The sequence below is a fragment of the Podarcis melisellensis genome, assembly GCF_964234715.1.
Source record: "Podarcis melisellensis genome assembly, chromosome: 9".
NCBI lineage: Eukaryota > Metazoa > Chordata > Lepidosauria > Squamata > Lacertidae > Podarcis > Podarcis melisellensis.
The window spans coordinates 65221707-65242231 of NC_138541.1; positions in this window are offsets into that span (position 1 = coordinate 65221707).

Genomic DNA, 20525 nt, shown 5'->3' on the forward strand with positions numbered 1-20525 from the left:
ACTGACTAATTACTGACAAGTCTCCAATTTACCCTTCTTGAGGATGCTATGGTTGCCAAAGGTCACATCGTAGGATAAAGGAGCAAGGATTGTTGGTTTGGTTTTGTTCTTGCTTTTATTATGGTTTTTTATTTTAAAAATCTGGTATTTTTATGTTGTAAACCACCCTGAGATCTACAGATGAAGGGCGGTAAATAAGAAAATAAATATTAATATTATTAATTCAGCTGCACGGCAACCCAGCAGCCTGGCCTCTCTTTGCCAGCTGATGTCACAAAGTGCTGATTTACATGCAAGCCTTATAGTGGCCAGCAAGAGGGATGACTGTCAGATGATGGTGAGAGACTTGCTGAGACAAGTGATAATGAGAAGGAACTCTGAAGATAGGAGCCCCAGAGGAGATGAGTGGCAAATTATTATTATTATTACAAAAATATTTATACTTTTCATATTTATACATTTTATAGATTTTACAATCATTTTGTCATTTTCAAACGACTTACTTACTTCTCTTTTTGCGGTTCCTTAAATTTATTTTTAATATCTTCTGCATATCAAAATTAACTAAGCTTACTCATTTATTAAACTTCTGGGTGGCGCTGTGGGTTAAACCACCGAGCCTAGGACTTGCCGGTCAGAAGGTCGATGGTTCGAATCCCCGCGACGGGGTGAGCTCCCATTGCTCGGTCCCTGCTCCTGCCAACCTACCAGTTCAAAAGCACGTCAAAGTACAAGTAGATAAATAGGTACCACTCCGGCGGGAAGGTAAACGGCGTTTCCGTGCGCTGCTCTGGTTCGGCAGAAGTGGCTTAGTCATGCTGGCCACATGACCCGGAAGCTGTATGCTGACTCCCTCGGCCTAGAAAGCGAGATGAGCGCCGCAACCCCAGAGTCGGCCACGACTGGACCTAATGGTCAGAGGTCCCTTTACCTTTAAACATATACTCTTATATAGCTGCAGGTTATTACAATAATCCTGCCAGTGTTTTTATCTGTTTACAATTTATCTGTAAATATTCAGTAAACAATTTCCATTCTTTTATTTAAAAAGTTTGTTATCTTTCTCAGTTCATCTAGTCATAGCAAGTTGATTTCATTGCCTTAATTGATTTCATTAGTTAACTAATGTGGTGCTGTATTTACCCTAAGTATCAAGCCTTTTAATGAGTGAGGCTGCAATCATATACATACCTGACCGTAAATTCTAATATTTATAATAAAAACAAGCTAAACTTGTTTTAAAAAACGAACAGGCTTGGGGAGATTTGCTCTGTGTGGTTTTACAAAGTAATTTATCAGCTGCTGAAAAGCTGAATTGTTATGCATTTTATTACTGTTTTAGGTACTTGTACTATATTGCTAGCTAGTTCAGTATTTTCATTTTTATTACACAGAAATGGAATTGTAGTGTTTTTATACTTGATTTGTTGTAAGTCAGTCTGAGGACTCTCAAGAGAGATGCTGGTGGGATAGATACAAATGACTTCAGGGTGGTAAAAAAAAACCCACGGACTGCGAGCGGTTTCATAGGGACCACTCCACACTGGGAGAATGGGTAGTATTAAAATGATAAACGCAGTTCGACGTAAGCAAGTGTGAAATGATGCACATTGGGGGCAAAAAGAACTGGGGTGTGGCAGCTGTGAAGAGATTAAAGGTAAAGGTAAAGGGACCCTTGACCATTAGGTCCAGTCGTGGCCGACTCTGGGGTTACACGCTCATCTCGCTCTTTAGGCCGAGGGAGCCAGCATTTGTCCAGGTCATGTGGCCAGCATGACTAAGCCGCTTCTGGTGAACCAGAGCAGCACACGGAAATGCCGTTTACCTTCCCGCCAGAGGCAATTACCTTCCCTATTTATCTACTTGCACTTTGATGTGCTTTTGAACTGCTAGGTTGGCAGGAGCAGGGACCGAGCAACAGGAGCTCACCCCATGCGGGGATTCGAACCACCGACCTTCTGATCAGCAAGTCCTAGCCTCTTCTGGTCTATTATTATAATCAGCATGTGTCCACCACATATGAAAGAGCATTCCCGCCACCTCTTTGCATCTCCAGCACTTATCTGATTCAGTCTTATACATCTTAGCAAGCCTAAAGGTAAAGGTAAAGGGACCCCTGACCATTAGGTCCAGTCATGACCAACTCTGGGGTTGCGGCGCTCATCTCGCTTTATTGGCCGAGGGGGCCGCCATACAGCTTCCGGGTCATGTGGCCAGCATGACTAAGCCGCTTTTGGCGAACCAGGGCAGCGCACGGAAACGCTGTTTCCCTTCCCGCCAGAGCAGTACCTATTTATCTACTTGCACTTTGACGTGCTTTCGAACTGCTAGGTTGGCAGAAGCAGGGATCAAGTAACAGGAGCTCACCCCATCGTAGGGATTCAAACCGCCGACCTTCTGATCGGCAAGTCCTAGGCTCTGTGGTTTAACCCACAGTGCCACCCGTGTCCCTTCTTAGCAAGCCTACTCAGAGTTAAATACGAACTGTGAAATACCATTTTCAATTCAGATGTGACAGAGAAATAGAGTTGGGTATCATCAGCAGAACAATGACCTCACCTCAAAATTCCTGGTGACCACTCCCTTCCAACAGCTTCATATGGATGTTAAAACAGCATTAGAGAAAAGGCAATATCCTGTGATGCCCCCAGCTTAAGATCCAGGAGCTGAGAGACAGTTATCCAATGCTAGTTTCTAGAACCATCCCTAGAGATAAGACCAGAATGGCTGCAGAACAGTTGCCTCCCAAATCATAGACGATACCATGGCCAATGCTATCAAAAGCCAATAAAAGGATCACACTTCCCCATCATTCTCTCAGTAACTATTATCCAAGACAGATTCAGTCCCAAATTCTAGTCTGAATCCAGATGGGAATGGGTCTATCATCAGGTTCGTTTGAGAATAACTGCACCGCCGTTGAAAGGCATTAATGTTATGCACGTTATGGTAAATTAAAGGTAAAGGTAAAGGGACCCCTGACCATTAGGTCCAGTCGTGGCCGACTCTAGGGTTGCGGCGTTCATCTCGCTTTATTGGCCGAGGGAGCCAGCATACAGCTTCCGGGTCATGAGGCCAGCATGACTAAGCCACTTCTGGCGAACCAGAGCAGCGCACGGATATGCCGTTTACCTTCCCGCCGGAGTGGTACTTGTACTTTGATGTGCTTTCGAACTGCATGATTGGCAGGAGCAGGGACCGAGCAACAGGAGCTCACCCCGTCGTGGGGATTTGAACCGCCAACCTTCTGATCGGCAAGTCATAGGCTCTGTGGTTTAACCCACAGTGCCACCTGCATCCCTATGGCAAATTATCCCTAGGTAAATCGTTGCCTGTATTCCGTCTTTGACTTGAGGCACCTACAAATGAGTGTTTGGATAGACACAGACCGAGATGCTGGCACAATATCACTAACCATGGCATTATAAATGTTATGCCAGCACTATGGCTTGACTTGATATGCGTGCATCAGTGTTTAATATATCAGTGTTAAGAGGCACTTTTACTGCACATTTTCAGCCAGCCAATTTCCTTGTAAGTAAAATATAGCACACTCTCGCATTGGCAGTGTGGTAAACACTCGTTTTTAGTTCTTCAGGGGTCTCTTTGTAGCCTTAGCTATTCTTAGTTTTATTGAAACATCTGCTTGAAAACATTTTTTTTCTCCAATAAAAACCACTCTGCCTATGCAGTAACCTGAAGGTGGTTTGGGAGGACTTCTGCAGGTTATTATTTGTTGTTAGGATCGCATTTTGGAAATGATTGGGAGCATAAAAAGAGAAAAGTCATGACTGTAACACCCAAGTGATTCCTCCCACTGAAGTCTAATACAGTGGTACCTCTGGTTAAGTACTTAATTCGTTCCAGAGGTCCGTTCTTAACCTGAAACTGTTCTTAACCTGAGCACCACTTTAGCTAATGGGGCCTCCTGCTGCCGCCGCACCGCCGCTGCGCGATTTCTGTTCTCATCCTGAAGCAAAGTTTTTAACCCGAGATACTATTTCTGGGTTAGCGGAGTCTGTAATCTGAAGCATATGTAACCTAAAGTTACAATGGAGATCACCCCGTTGCAGGGATTTGAACTGCCGACCTTCCGATCGGCAAGCCCTAGGCTCAGTGGTTTACACCACAGCGCCACCTGCGTCCCTAACTGAATGGTATAGTTTTTGTAAATTATCCAGGGATTTATGATATGTAAAATGAACCATGGAAAGAGAAGAAGGGAAGTCATTGATATCTTAAGGATGTGAAAATGAGTGTTTTCAATTGTAAAACAGAAAATTTAATAAAAATTATACATAATAATAATAATAGTTTAAAAAGATTTCTCTTTCATGTGGAAAAAACAAAGGTTGTGTACACATGGCATGATAATATGTGTTCAGTGCTGCAGACGGACAACTGTTTTGGGTGCTGTTCACATGACAACATCACCAAGTCATCCCTTTCCCCAAATGTAAAGGTAAAGCGACCCCTGACTAATTAGGTCCAGTTGTGGCCGACTCTGAGGTTGCGGTGCTCATTTCACTTTACTGGCCGAGGGAGCCGGCATACAGCTTCCAGGTCATGTGGCCAACATGACTAAGCCGCTTCTGGCGAACCAGAACAGCACACGGAAACGCCGTTTACCTTCCCGCAGGAGCGGTACCTATTTATCTAATTGCACTTTGATGTGCTTTTGAACTGATACGTTGGCAGGAGCAGGGACCAAGCAACGGGAGCTCACCCTGTTGCGGGGATTCGAACCGCCAACCTTCTGATCGGCAGGTCCTAGGCTCTGTGGTTTAACCCACAGCGCCACCCGCCTCTCTCTTTCCCACAATACTGGTTGAGTTAAATTGCATTTTTCAGGAAAGGTTAAGTTTTGCTTTGTACTGAGTATGTACTTCTCAAGAGCTCACTGCCGCCATGAAAGAGCATTCTCCTAGTGATGTTTCAGGGCTGTACCACTCCCCTTCTTCTATTGAACTCTGTGTATAGCAAAATAAAATATTTTTAAAGCAACAAGGAAGAAACTGTATGCGTGCAGGTGCAGCAAGGTGTTGTTTCTGGCAGCGCTTAGTGGATACAGATAACCTAATTGAGGTGAGAGAAGTAGAGAAAATTGATACACACTACTACATAAACATGCCCACCTGCATATAGAGACAGTGTGTATTTATGCTTTAGGATAACATTACCAAGCGAAGGTGCCAAGTGCTTTGTACAAAAGTGTTCTTCAAAAAAGAGCCCCGTGCATTTCAAACCCTACCGAGCCTAATTTAGAAGATTCGTCTTCTCCTGCGAAGGCTCACCTACTATTAAATACAGAGTAGCATTCTGTAATTCTGTAAAGTCAAGAGCCGAGCCGCCAAGCCAATGCAGCACAAAGCAGGTGGTCTAGTTAAAGGCAGTGATTTAGCTTTTGCAAATAGAGTGCAGTCCAGTGGAACAGCATATAAAGGATTTCTTACGTGTGTCATTTTGCCTTCTTGGTATGAACACATTTAAATAACTATAATAGCAATGATTCCTTCAATTTCAGTGGTTGAGTTCATGTTACGATTGATATACATCCCCTACAAAAAGAAGAAATGGGAATTCTTATACTTCTTCCAGACTAGCCTGTAAGCCTTATCCCTAACATGCAAGTCTTCTGTGGCCTAGATCCAAAAAATAAAACCAGCTCAGGTTCCCCTGATTTGTGGGCTTTGGATTTGTGATTCTTAAATTTCCTTCCTTCCTGTATTTTTCTTTTTCCAAACAGGAGACATGTAAAAAAAAAAAGTTAGTAATATGGTGGTATGTGTTTCATTCATATATCTATCTATCTATCTATCTATCTATCTATCTATCTATCTATCTATATCTATCATCTATCTATCTATCTATCTATCATCTATCTATCATCTATCATCTATCTATCTATCTATCTATCATCTATCTATCTATTGTTTTACAATTTAAAATACTTATTTTACATCATTAAGATGTCAATGACTTCCCTTCTCTTTCCATGGTTCATTTTATATACCATAAATCCCTGCATATTTTACAAAATTATCCCATTCAGTATTCCATTATTGCATCCATCAAAATTTATTTACACTGTTGAATTTCTCTTAATGCTGCCAGTGTTTTCAGCTGTACACAATTATTTCTCATATAGTCAATAATCATTTTCCAATCTTTCTTCTTTTGTAGGGGATGTATATCAATCGTAACATGAACTCAACCGTTGAAATTGAGGGAATCATTGCTACTGTAGTTATTTAAATGTGTTCATATCAAGAAGGCAAACAACATATGTAAGAAATCCTTTATATGCTGTTCCACTGGACTGCACACTATTTGCGAAAGCTAAATCACTGCCTTTTGTTGTTGTTGTTGTTTAGCCGTTTAGTTGTGTCCGACTCTTCATGACCCCATGGACCAGAGCACGCCAGGCACTCCTGTCTTCCACTGCCTCTCGCAGTTTGGTCAAACTCATGTTGGTAGCTGCCCAACCATCTCGTCCTCTGCCATCCCCTTCTCCTTGTGCCCTCAGTCTTTCCCAACATCAGGGTCTTTTCCAGGGAGTCTTCTCCCAATTTTTATTTTATTTGGTCTATTTTTTTAAAGTTTGGTGTCCTTTATTGCATCCCTGAAGTTATATTATTTTGTCTTTGGGGACGTCCGGGTTGGCGCCATCGTTTAATGGCGGGTTCCCTCCAAGCTCTGGAGGGAATCGGCTCTGCAGAGACCGGGTCTTACCGCTGCGGCGACGCGGCGACCCTTAAAATCACAGGCATAGAAGCCTGTGAGCATAGTGACTCAGCGGGCACCATTTGCGCCCCCCCCAATCCGCAAAGGAGCCTTTTTAAAGGCTTCGGAACGGGGACGGGGTGTGGCGCGGTGCTGAGAGTACTCCTTCATCTGTGGAGTGAAGCCGCGAGCCATTATCGGAGAGCGCTGACTTTTTCCTTGGAACATTCGGACTTTAAAATAGCAACCCGTGAGTAATACGGAAATTGGAATCTTAAAGAAAAATTTTGCAGATCAGGAACGAGCGGGGAAGGGTTAAAATGGAAGTCCACCCCCCTCTTTGTAAACAATTTAAAGCAAAGGACCTGCTAGCCAAGTCAAGAGAATCTTTTTTTTTTTTTTTTTTAGTAAAAGACTTTAATTTCACGGTTTTGACATTATAAGAATTTTTGCTGGAGGATTAAAAGATTAATCGTGGGAGCTGAAGTTTCACACACACACACCGGGACCCGGGAATGTCCCACGAGAGAGCCTGCTGATGAAAGACTGGAAAGTTTGACAGCTGTCAAGTTGGCTGTCGAGACGGAAAAGGAGAACCTTGTTTCTGTTGCTTCTGTTGGTTAATTTGTAATAATTTGTTGAAAATAAGGAAGGGCTGATACAAAATAACCTGACTTTTGGACTTGAGCTGAAAGGAATACTAAGGAACTAAAATCCCCCTAGAGGGGTTTAGTGACATTACAGGAATGGCTGGAGGAAGGAAAATCCAGGCTGAATTGGACAGAGCATTTGTTCTCTTGGGAAAGTTACGAGGCCAATCTGATGTTTTGGCTATGAATGTTACAGCTCTGGATTCAGCAGTAAAGAACATTGTTGAACCTGATAAGGACTTGAAACAAGGAGCCTATCCAACTGAACAAATAGAGAAAATGGAGAGTTTTGACAATATGGAGCAGGTGACAGATGTTGTCCCTGAAGAAAAGGAAGGAGGAGCTGAAACTGTGCAGAAGTTAAAGGAGAGCAACATTTTGAAGCCTGACATGATGACAAAAAAGGAAAATAAAAATCTGATGTGGAAAGCCTGGCCTGAATTGGAGGTGGAAGCTGGAGCCTGGGGCACTTTTGGACCTGAAAGGAGTATAAAACAAGATTTGAAGTACCCCATAAGCTTTATCACTAAAAATGGAGGTCTGGCTGGTAGAAACATGGATCCTGTTGGGCCGGAGTTTCCTAGAGATTTGGATCCTGTTGGGCTGGAGCTTCTTCGAGATTTGGAGTTTAACATAAAAGACTACCAAAAAGACCGGCAGAGAGGAACTGAGAGAGAATTGAGAGCCTCAGACGTGAGATCTACAGGCTAAACAGTATATTGAGACTGATGGATTTTTGTTGAGGGCTGAAACCGGGAAAAGGGTGGGTGGAGTCTGGGAATCCAAAGGGTATATAAATATATTTTCTTTTATTTTTACTTTGCTTTGTTATTGGTATGGAAATTGGGAAAGACGTGGAAGGGAAATTTTGGTTGACTTTAGGAAAAAAGTTTAAAATGTTTAAGAAAAAATAATGAGGTATAAATATTGTAGGTGTAAATTTGGTTAAGTTAAAATTGATCTTTTTTTAAATGGCTAAATTAAATGAAAATAAGGTTTGTAAATATAAACTGAGGAAATGGAAGAAAGAAGAAAAATAAAATAACAATATGTTAGAATAAATTAAATTAAGTTAAAATGGAGAAGTAAATTAAGGATTTGCTGAGCCAATAATTTAAATTGGAATACAAGAAGGGGAGGTGTGAGGAGGTCTGAGAAACAAGTTAAAAGAAAATAAGTATTTGAACTTTCAGGTGTTTTTAATTGTTTTTATTTTTAAGTTTTGGATTTTTGTATTTTTTTCTTTCTGTTTGTTTATTTTTGTCTTTGTTGTTATATGTGTTGTTCTTTTTTGAAAATGCTAATAAATATTCATTTTTTTAAAAAAATATTATTTTGTCTTTGTTTCTACCTCATTATGTAGTGTGATGATCACACAGGGTCCCCGGACGTTTGATGGACTATTGATCCCTGTGCCACCACTGTGATTGCGTCCCCGCTGCCACCAACCCATTTCTCCTGGGTACACACGGAGTCCAGACAGTTGTTAACATTAAAAACAAATAATCAAGTTTATTTTATAAGCATGAACAAGTTTATGGTTTCAGATAATTTTTCTTGCCAATTTCTTATCCTTAGTTTCTATACCGGCCTATACCTTTCTAATAACTTCTACCTGATTATCCCAACTGTCTATCTGACTCCTCCTAACAGTTTCTCTCTCACACACACAACAAAACTCGACCAATCCACAGACTTATCCTCCCTCTTCCTTCTCCAACTCCCAACTCTCAACTGACTTCTTCACAACACTAGCTCTAACTCTAACTCCTCCCCTTGGGTTCCCACTGGCCAATCACTTCACACTCATTTAACCCTTTCCTTATGACCCACCTAGGAGGGCAAATGCCACATGTAGGATGCTGCTTGAGTTATTTTGGAATCTAACGGTTAAGAACTACAATAGCACCACAACTCATCCACATTTCTGGACAACGTCCCACAGTAGCCTCCTGGCAAAACAGAGCCTCAGAATGCGACGGAATGCCATTCTGAGTCTATTTCTCTGCAATCCAGTGTTGAAATTCAATTTTACTAAAACTAAAAGCCATTGCAATATGTTGAAAAAAGCGGAGAGCGCTTTTAAATGTTGGAAAAGCAAGCAAGCTAATCCTCAATCGCCCCACATAATTTCTTCACACACTCATTTTTTAAGTTCCTAAAATAAAAATGCTTCCTAGCTGAAAGATAGAGCACAACCATTCAGCTCAAAGCGCGCAAATCATTTCAGTGAGAAAGTTGGGAACCCTGGAATGATGTTTAGAACAGAAAAAAAGATAGGAGCCGTGTAGAAAACTGGGTGCCATACAAGCACATTTATATTCTGAAGAACCCCTAGGTATTTTTTTCCCCACTTGTACTTAAAGGTGGAAAAATATTATATAAAGTATCTCTAAATCTTAGAAATAAAAGTAGGATGATATACTAAGACACAAATTTGGAAAGCGCTAATTAATTTATTTCACCAAAGGTTTCCTTTAATAAAATATTTAAAGAGTCTGTTTCTGGTTCCTGATAGAGAAGCAATTAATCTATCTTCTCTGGGGCCGTTGCCACCCTTCTTTCGGCCCAACACCCACAACTGCCCTTTCTTCCCCCCAACAGAAATATGAGTTAGTAGGTTTAATAGGCCTTTTTCATCTCCTCTTTTCATTATTCTCAATGAAGCCTGCTGCTTTTGACCCTCTCAAGACCTGGACTGGGGGGTAAGGCATTTCAGCAATTCAGAACTACAAGGGCAACATTTCAAAGAGCTTTACTCTCCTAATTCTTTAAATCTCAACCTCCAAAAAACTCTGCAGCTTCTGACCTATAAACTAGTGGGTATCAGTGGGATATCCCATTAGTGGGACACTCCCTTCGGCGACCGTTACAGGATTTTCAAAGCAGAAGAAGTGGGAACTTTTGCAATGATGCATTTTTTTAAAGTCCATTTCAATAGATGGAACCAAGTCTTCGTATCCTGAGTAAAAGTTTGAATTTACACACTTGTACAGAACCACCAATGACCCCCTCACTGTATTGCTAGAAGTTATATTATTAAAAGTGCTTTTAATATTTTTCTCACACATAAAAATCTTGTAAACCACAGAGTGTGAGTTTACTTCAAGGGGAGGGGGAGAGAGAGCATCTACAAACCTAGCTTAAATATTTGCCTGCTTTTCCAAATTTCCCTGCATTTGCTGGCTGCCTCAAGTAACAACGTTGTTGAAGTGTGCAGTTCTGCTAGCTATGGTTTCCTTCATCTCTCCACATCTCTGCTCCCACCAAACAAAGCACAACCACCGCACATCTTAGACAGCAAAATGCATGTCTTAATTTTCAGCTATACTGAGGGTCCCATTTTAAAAATATTTTACTTCTTCATTTTTGTTTCAGTGCTCTGTGGACCAAAAGTGGGTTAGCGAAGAACTCCACCTGCAGGGAATAACATCAGTAATGAAGTCCTTTCTCCCAGCCACCATTTTTTCAGGCCGTTCCTCCCCTATTAATCAAAGTGTGACTTTCATCTCGCAATCATAGTTTATAACATTCACATTTCTATCACACACATAACTTATCACATTTTCCATTCAAATTCAAAAGGCACTCCTCTACAAAAACAACTGCGCCTTCTCTGCTTCAGCCGATATCATTCCTTTCCCTTTCTATTTTGGTAGCAGTAACAAATCCCACTTAAAATATAAAATATTCAATATTCGCTTTATATTTGCAGATTTCTTTATGCCATATGGCAATATGGGATAACATTACCTTTTGCAATCGCATCTGCTGAAAAACGGATAGAACATGCAACAAAATTGTACTGACCTGCCCCAAATCTTTGGGTTACTGCCTTCCATTGCAATCCTCCAGCTGCCATTATTATTATTATTATTATTATTATTATTATTATTATTATTATTATTACTATTATTTTGTTTATACCCCACCCATCTGGCTGGGTTTCCCCAGCCACTCTGGGCAGCTCTCAACAGAATTAAAAGCACAATAAAGCATCAAACATTAAAAACTTCCCTAAACATTAAACCTGGGGGATCACAGAAAGGGGTTCACAGAATTAACAGGCAGCTCTCTAGGGAAGCAGAGCAGCAAGGAAGAAACAAATGAACACACAGATATAACACTTTTCTGTATAACCCACAAGCCTATAGCCAAATGCCAAGTCAAGTATCTTCCTACAAGGAAGGAAAGTTATAATGCTCGGTGCTTCATTAAACACAGAACTCGTCTCAAAGTACACAGGACTGGGTTGCAGAAAGTACAGAGAGGCCAAGAACAATTAACAGGGACATGTTTCCCTTGTCTCTCTCTCAACAGAGGTCATCCTAAAGAGCGACCAGAGCAGTTTCTGTGCCAGTTGCTGATTTCCCTTTGCTGGGCAAGATTCTGGAGCGAGTGGTCGCAGACCAAATCCAGGCACTTTTGGAAGAAACTGATTTTTCTGGCTCCATTTCAATCGGGGTTTAGGTCTGGTTTTGGCACACTCTGCGACCACTCGCTCCAGAATCTTGCCCAGCAAAGGGAAATCAGCAACTGGCTGGTAGTTAGATAGGTTTTCTGAATCCAGGGAAGGTTTCTTAAGGAGTGGTTTTATCACTGCGTCCTTCAAACAGGCAGGGACCACCCCCTCTTGTAAAGAGGCACTGATAACCTCCCTGGCCCAGCCCACTGTTCCCTCCCTGCTGGATTTTATCAGCCAAAAGGGGCAAGGGTCTAGAGCACAAGTGGTTACCCTGACTGATCCGAGCATCTTGTTTACATCCTGGAGCCTTAGCAACTGTGCTCTAGACCAGTGTTTCCCAAACGTTTTTGGGCAACGGCACACCTGTTTACTGAAAAAAAATCTCGCGGCACACCACCATTAAAGCCCCGCCCCGTGACATCAGCGCGCAGCGTCACGCCGGGAGGGACGCACAAAAGTGAAAGTTTTTTCCCTCCCCCTTGCTGGGGAACCTCCAAGCTTTGGGGGTGGGAGGAGGCAGCAGAGCGAGGGACTGAGGGACGGCGGCAACTGAGGCGGCGGCGGCTGAGGCAGAGCTGGGAAGGGGGTTTCCAGGGGACACGGCAGCTCCTCGAAAGGCTTCTCTCAGCTGCGCTCAATCCGCCTCGGAGAGGATTTCCCCTCCGGTCCCATGCGTTCGTTTGGGGCATCGCTCCGGCTGCTCCCTCTCCCGCCGCGCAGGAGCGATGCCTCTCTCTGGCTCTCCCTCCGCGCAGGCTGAGGGAGGGAGGGAGGGGCGCGTGTGACCCGTCTCTGCTGGGAGACCAAACCCAGCGAGGCAGAGTCGCGCGGAGGCGCCCAGGCAGCGCTGCCGGCTGCGAGGAGGAGCGCCAGGCAGCAGCAGGAGGCGCGGCCTCTCCTCGCCGCCGCCGCCCCGCCTCTCGCCGCCCGACTCGCCCGCCTCCCTCCAGGCATCTCGCGGCACACGAGGCAACGTCTCACGGCACACTCGTGTGCCGCGGAACACCGGTTGGGAAACACTGCTCTAGACACCACATGAGATTCATCTGCTATAATAGCAGAGTCAAGGTCTTGGTGAATGCAAGCGATTTTATCCGCAAAATGCTTTGCAAACAAGTCGCAGTGAGCTACTGTTGGTTCTATCACCTCCTTTGGCCCAGCCTGTAAAAGGCCCCTTATAATACAGTAGTACCTTGGGTTAAGTACTTAATTCATTCCAGAGGTCCGTACTTAACCTGAAACTGTTCTTAACCTGAAGCACCACTTTAGCTAATGGGGTCTCCTGCTGCTCCATGCCGCCGGAGCACGATTTCAGTTCTCATCCTGAAGAAAAGTTCTTAACCTGAAGCACTATTTCTGGGTTAGCGGAGTCTGTAACCTGAAGCGTATGTAACCTGAGGTACCACTGTAGTAGTAATAATAATAATAATAATAATAATAATAATAATAATTTATTATTTATACCCCGCCCATCTGGCTGAGTTTCCCCAGCCACTCTGGGCAGCTTCCAATCAAGTGTTAAAAACAATACAGCATTAAATATTAAAAACTTCCCTAAACAGGGCTGCCTTCAGATGTCTTCTAAAAATCAGATAGCTGCTTATTTCCTTCACATCTGAAGGGAGGGCATTCCACAGGGTGGGCATCACTACTGAGAAGGCCCTCTGTCTGGTTCCTTGTAACCTTGCTTCTCGCAATGAGGGAACTGCCAGAAGGCCCTCAGTGCTGGATCTCAGTGTCCGGGCTGAACGATGGGGGTGGAGACGCTCCTTCAGGTATAAAGGAAGGATACAACCCAGAAAAGCTCTGTCAGATGACATAATGAGGATGCAATGGAGGCAGCAAAGTATGCCTTTTTTGCTGCCTTCACTGCCACTAGGTAGGCTCGATAATGAGTCCTTACCAGTGTTCGGTTGCATTCATTCAGATCTTTCTTCCACTTGTGTTCAAGACGTCTCTCAGCTTGCTTCCTCGCCCTAAGCTCTGGAGTATACCAGGGAGCCAATCTGGCTCCACAAAGTAGGAGCTCAGGGGTGATTGTGTCAATAGCCCAGGCCATTCGGGTGTTTCAGAGGTCGGCCAGGAGTTCGACAGGAGCACTGGTCATATCAGCTGGGGGGGGACCCAGAGGCATTTGGAATCCCACTGGATCCATCAGACTCTGAGGCCTGTGTGGTGGAGTGGTTAAGAGCGGTAGACTCGTAATCCGGTGAACCGGGTTCGCATCTCCGCTCCTCCACATGCAGCTGCTGTGTGACCTTGGGCTACTCACACTTCTTTGAAGTCTCTCAGCCCCACTCACCTCACAGAGTGTTTGTTGTGGGGGAGGAAGGGAAAGGAGAATGTTAGCCGCTTTGAGACTCCTTAGGGTAGTGATAAAGTGGGATATCAAATCCAAACTCTTCTTCTTCTTCTTCTTCCTAATAGATCCTCCGCCTCTGTGGAGGGGGAAAGGTACTGACATCCTAAATCTCAACAGGAAGTAAGCTGACCATGACAAGGGACTGATGTCAGTGTCCCCCACCTTCAAATCACCCTCTAAATAAAGTACATAGGGTTGGGTTTCACACGTGTTTGCTCCAAAATGCTTCATGATGACCAACCCTAATCCAGCAATGGTAAAGGTAAAGGTAAAAGTACCCCTGACCGTTAGGTCCAGATGTGGATGACTCTGGCGTTGCACGCTCATCTCGCTCTATAGGCCGAGGGAGCTGGCGTTTGTCCACAGACAGCTTCCAGGTCATGTGGCCAGCATGACTAAGCCACTTCTGGCAAACCAGAGCAGCACATGGAAACGCCATTTACCTTCCCACTGGAGCGGTACCTATTTATCTACTTGCACCTTGACGTGCTCTCGAACTGCTAGGTGGGCAGGAGCCAGGACCAAGCAACGGGAACTCGGAGGAGGTCCAAGATGGCGGCTGTAACAACTTCTCCTCCGTGAACCCTCCTGGATTACAAACCTTTTATAGCCTTTTACAGCCTTTTACAGACGTTTTTATAGCTGTTCCTTTAGACTTTTAATTATTTTACCTCTGTTAGAAGTTTTAACTGTTTTATCTCAACTGTTGGCCAGTCGTGGCCAATATACGTATTAACAAGGGTATTCAAACCTGCTGAGAAAGCCTGCTGCTGATTAGAAACGCCGCCTTGAAGACTGGGTTATGCTGAGCAGTAGAAGAGGAGTAGCAGAAGAGTTGTGTCCACAAAAGATAAGTTCTCCTTTTATCGCTGTTTATCTCTACTTTTAACCCCCGCAGTCAGTGAGACAGTGACAAATGGGTCATGGCAAGCGACCAAGATCTGCTGAGAAAGGTTGTTCTCCTCCGAGAGTAAAGCAGTTAAAGCTTGAATCTCCCTCGCCACCTACTAACAATAACAGCCAAACAGAGCAAGTAATTGTTTCTGCCGTCGAAACATACAACCGCTTTTGGCCGCTGTATGGTCAAGGGGAGCTGGAAAAGCCAGTTGATTCAGGGGGAGATGGAAGCCATAGGGAAGCCCTCCTCCCTGACACCTTAATTACACCCTCGCCGTCACTAAAACAGGACGCATCAGGGCAAACTGAATCAGTACCTGATCAAATACAACTAGTAATCAGGACTTTAAGCTTGATTTTCAAGAAATTGGAAGGGATTTCTTCATCTTTGAATAAACTCTCACAAGCCCTTCTGACTCATCTACCTTCCTCAACTGAGCTATCTAATTTGCATCAATCTCCTGTGCAGCTTGTAAGTGCCTTAAAGAGACAACATGACCAGAAATCTCACCTTAAGGGTTCTAGAAGCAAGCTGCCACTGCCCCAAAGGAACAAGCAATCCTTGATTTTTCAACCAAAAAAAATATGTCTATCCATTTTTTCCCGTGACGCCCCCAGACGAGCTCACCCCGTTGTGGGGATTTGACCCGCTGACCTTCTGATCAGCAAGCCCTAGGCTCTGTGGTTTTAACCCACAGCACCACCCGCGTCCCTCCAGCAATGGTACCCATGACTAATTCCAACTCAGAGTGAAATGCCTACCTTAGTCACTGGTTTCACTGGGATTTTTTTAGCAGCATTGCTGCCAATCAGTTTAGAACAGGATTCAGTTCCCTCAAGCCCTGTCACATATTCTGAAAATGAAGAACGCTTGCAAATGCCACACCAGTTATTGATTTGTAGTAGCTGTGAATGTAGCTGGTTTTTTTAATCTTGCTTGATATATTTTTGTCTAAGTCTTCTCTAAGCTGGTTGTTCTAAAGTTGGGCTGTCCAGCTCAGCTTAACAATGGTTAGTTGTGTGACCAGTATACAGATAAACCTTCATTTCCAGCTTGGAAGAAAGGCACGGGGGGGGGGGAGAGAGGGAAGAGGTGTAGCGCTGTAGCTCAACCTATCTTTGCATAGATTAAATTTTAAATGGCAGTGCAAATTTAACTTGAAGAGATAATTATAATATTTCATCTTTTTTCATCTCAGGTTATGTAAATGAAACTTTAAACTTTTCATGGTTTAATGAATTTTTCACAAAGCTTGATTTTCAACTGTCAGTCATATCGTAGGAAAACTCTGCAAGAAAAAGAATGAGGAAACAAGTCGAAAATAATATTCCGAGGTATTCCTACACACCGGATAGAAGCAGACCGCTGCGAGTTCATCAAAAGGAAAGCAAAAACATACGGGTGGTGATGTTTAATTGGTCTACCTTGTGAATGAATTCAGCCATCTGGTATTCAGACTGTTTTCCAGGACCTTACTCCATTGATCAGACGCTCATTTGTTTAAACCAGTTATTCCCAAACTGTTTGCTGTGAGAATGATTAATTAAAGGCTCTTTTGAGCCCCCGGTGCTCATCGACAGAGAAGTCTGCCCATGACGCTCCCTCCTGATTTGGCCTGGTCTCCCCTCGATCAGTTTCTGCTGTGAAGTTGATAAATCTGCTGCATCTCTTCACTGCAGGCAATTGGCTCATCCAGTCACTCTCTGTGCAGAAATACAACAGAAATAACCACCCTGCCTTAAGCATCTCTGCTTAAGCTCAGAAGTATCTCCCACTATGTTCAGTTTTAAGTGTGTGCAGGGTTCCAGCCCGTGTTGCTTTTTGGAACTGGCCGCCTTTAAGATCCAGTGCTACACTTGGTAACACAAACAGGCAGCTAATTCTTACTCTTCCAAACATATCCTAAAATATCCTAGATACTTTCTCTCCTTATGCAAGCTCTCATGCCAGCTGCATCCTTCAAAGCCTGTCCTGCTGTATATTCCAACAGTGTGTCATGTGTGTGTGCCTCTGTAAAAAAAATAAATATTAAATTTCTGTTTTACATTTTAGAAAATTCACTTAAACAACCTTAAAATATCAGTGACTCCCCTTCCTCTCTTTCCATGGTTCATTTTGCACAACACAAATCCCTGCGTATTTTATATAAACTAAAGCATTCAGTATTTCATTATTCCACCCATCAAAACTTATTTACACTGTTGAATTTATCTTCAGGCTGCCCATGTTTTCAAATATACACAATTTTTCTCCATATATTCAATAAACATTTTCCAGTCTTCTTTAAACCTATGTTCTTCTTCTTCTCTTATTCAATATGTTAAGTCTGCAAGTTGTGCATATTCTATCAACTTAAGTTGCCAATCTTCTTTAGTTAGAACTTCGCTCGTTTTCCATTTCGGGGCTAACAAAACACAAACCGCAGTGTGTTATTTTGGGAACTGTAGTCACTAGAAGCAGGCACTCCCAAAGGAATTAGCCCAAGGCTGTGAAGCATTTTTCTTCCTGAAATCCAGGGCTCCAATTTATTACTCACCCTTAGAAAATGTTGCAAGATACAACTTTTGCGCTTGATTCAGGTACTATATTATTCCATAGGCACTTTGGTGTCATCATTTTGTTTTAGTTTTTCTTTGTTTTAATGGCTTTTTTAAATTGACTATTTATTCATCCATTCATTTATTTTATTTCATAAAATTTATGTACTGCTTGATTGTAAAAAAACAAAACAAAGTGAAACCTCAAAGTGGTTTGCCAAAAGATAAAACAATGAAATTTAAAGCATACAAAAGTTAAAATACTATAACCAATTAAAATCACCTCAACTTTAAATAGTTGTCAATGTTTTTGCACTGGTTTGAGTTGTGGAAAAGGTTTGCAAAGTTATTTTAAACAATTAAAAGTAAACCCTTTGAGGTGTTAGATTTGAAAATGCCTCCAATTTTAATTTTTAAAAGCATGCCATGCCTATCAAAAGTTTGGAAAAAACTGATTTAAACTTAATGTGAACCAATAATAAATGGGGCAACTTTCGCTTGCACATTCCTGCATTTAGGTCTAACCATGACAATACCAAGTTATTCTGGAGCATTAGAAATATGATTCCCATGAGAAGGACTGAGGGAGAAATTCGATCAACTTCATATTTAAAGGTGAATTCATCTAATCCAGTTTCAAAAAGTATATGCAAATCAAAACACAGTTATTCACTGAAATATGCACTCCTCTGATTTTTTCAGACAATTAGCATGTTCAAACATGAATATACTAGTGAAAAGTGTGCATGTATTAGTGATAACAACAGGTAAAATTTCATTATGGGAGGGGAAATTGCATGCAAAAATGGCGTACTAGCCACAGATGCATATAAAAATGTACATCTAAAATGCTGATGAATTTTCAAGAGGATTTTTACACACACACACACACACACACACACACACACACACACCAGGGCCTTCTCAGTGATGGCCCCCACCAGAAATCTGTTTGGTCTCCTCCCCTTCAGCCATTAAGTAGATGCTAAAAACTTTTTTTTTTATAAAAACTGCTGAGGTTTTTTTTTATTGCTATATCGTTTTCTTTGATGCTCCTTTAATTCAGTTGTTGTACTCATTTTATGTTGTTGTTATTTTAATTAAAAGCTTCCTTGTAATGGTTTGCATGAAAAGGCAGGGTTAAAACAAAGAAAGTGAATCCTATACTACCCAGCCTGTTTTGTCTGCATGCATGATTCCCAAGCCCTATGGGTTTATGACGCACTTACTGATAATTATTAAAAAGTTGATGTCAGAAGCACCTCTTGGTTAAAAAAAAAAAGCATTAGCCCCTCGTCATTGGTTTGTTTTTAGCCAGGAGTTTGCAAAACTACTTTGCAACAAACTGAAGTGTTTCTGCTTACAAAGACTGAAGGGTGAAGCTTGTAAGGAGATAGAATATTTTTAAAAATGCTGACTTCCTACTATAACAAGGTGGAAGAATGTATGAAATCAGAAAAGCTTGGCCACATTAGTCATATCCTAAAATATTCAGAACCTTAGAAGTAGAGGAGGGTGCAAGAATGGGGAAAGCAGGCGAGAGCGTGTAGTTAAAAGGTTGCTTTTCTCTTGAGAACCAATCTACCTTTCCCCCCTTTCTGCTCCTTCTCCAGAAGCGCTGAATGGTAATTCCACTGACAGAAAGCATTTGTAGTTATTTGTTTGCCCACGATAGAACAAACTAGCCTCTCCCACTTGGGGGAAGCTCAGAATCGAAAACGTCCAAAAATTGCTCAGGTCTATCAAGGTTAGCTTTCACATCTGACTGTTCATGCTAAATAAAATACTTAAGACACAGAAAAGAACCTGTGTTCCTTTGGATTATGTCAAAGAGGAACTATGAATCAATAACCTTGTGAGCTAAGTAACAGCACTCCTACAAAGGAAGGAAAGTGAAAGGCAAAACTATGGAAAGTTATTTTAAAAGATGCCATTAAATGCAGCATCTGAAACACATAGGCTGCAGAGGTCCTGAATGTGTGGAGTAACAATGGGACATTAGCTCCGCCGAAGGCATGATGGATAACAGCAACAATTGGGGAAAGTTAGACATAACATTTTACAAGGACAGAAAGAAACATCACAGACAGAATAATAGCCACACACAGGAAGAATGAGGATATAGTTTGAGTGCCTCACTTGTAGTTTTTCTAATCATTTAATGTGTCAATACGAATGGAAGTTGTTAATATTGCAGCTGTTGTATAAGGGATTGTTACCTTGACTGGAGTGTACCTGAAATTAGTAAGATTTTGGAACACATAAATAAAATCTTAAAACCATCAATTCTAGCACGTGAAGGGGCCACTTAATTATATAATTTGGTATCTGAATGATTGGTGTTAGTAATGGTATTATAATCTGGCATTGTTATAATGAGGCTGTTATTGGACTGTAATTCAAAACTCATAAAAATTATTACCTAAAAAAACAGACTGTGGGGGGCATGTTTGCTCATGGGAGAAGCCACACTATTGCAGAGAATCAGGTAAAGCAGGGATGTCCAACAGGTTGATTGCGATCTACTGGTAGATCCCTGGGATGTTTTTGGAGATCACGGTCAATCGCTGGGTCCCTTTCCTTAGCTTTGGTAAAATAGAATCCCGCCCCGCCCCCTGACCCTGCCCTCCAATGTTGCACAATCTGCATAACAGAAGATGGAGTTTACTCAGTGAGGCTGTTTGTTTCCCCAACCATCTGTTGGTGAGTGGCTGTTCCCCTTGAAAATTCAAAAATCAGGTCTTCATACAAAAAAAATCAATAACTTTGACCTGAACCCCCCAAAAAGGAGGTAGATCACTGCCAGTTTTTAATTCTGTGAGTAGATCACAGTCTCTTGGGAGTTGGCCACCCCTGACGTCAAGTATTGGAAAGGTGAAACACCCTGGTT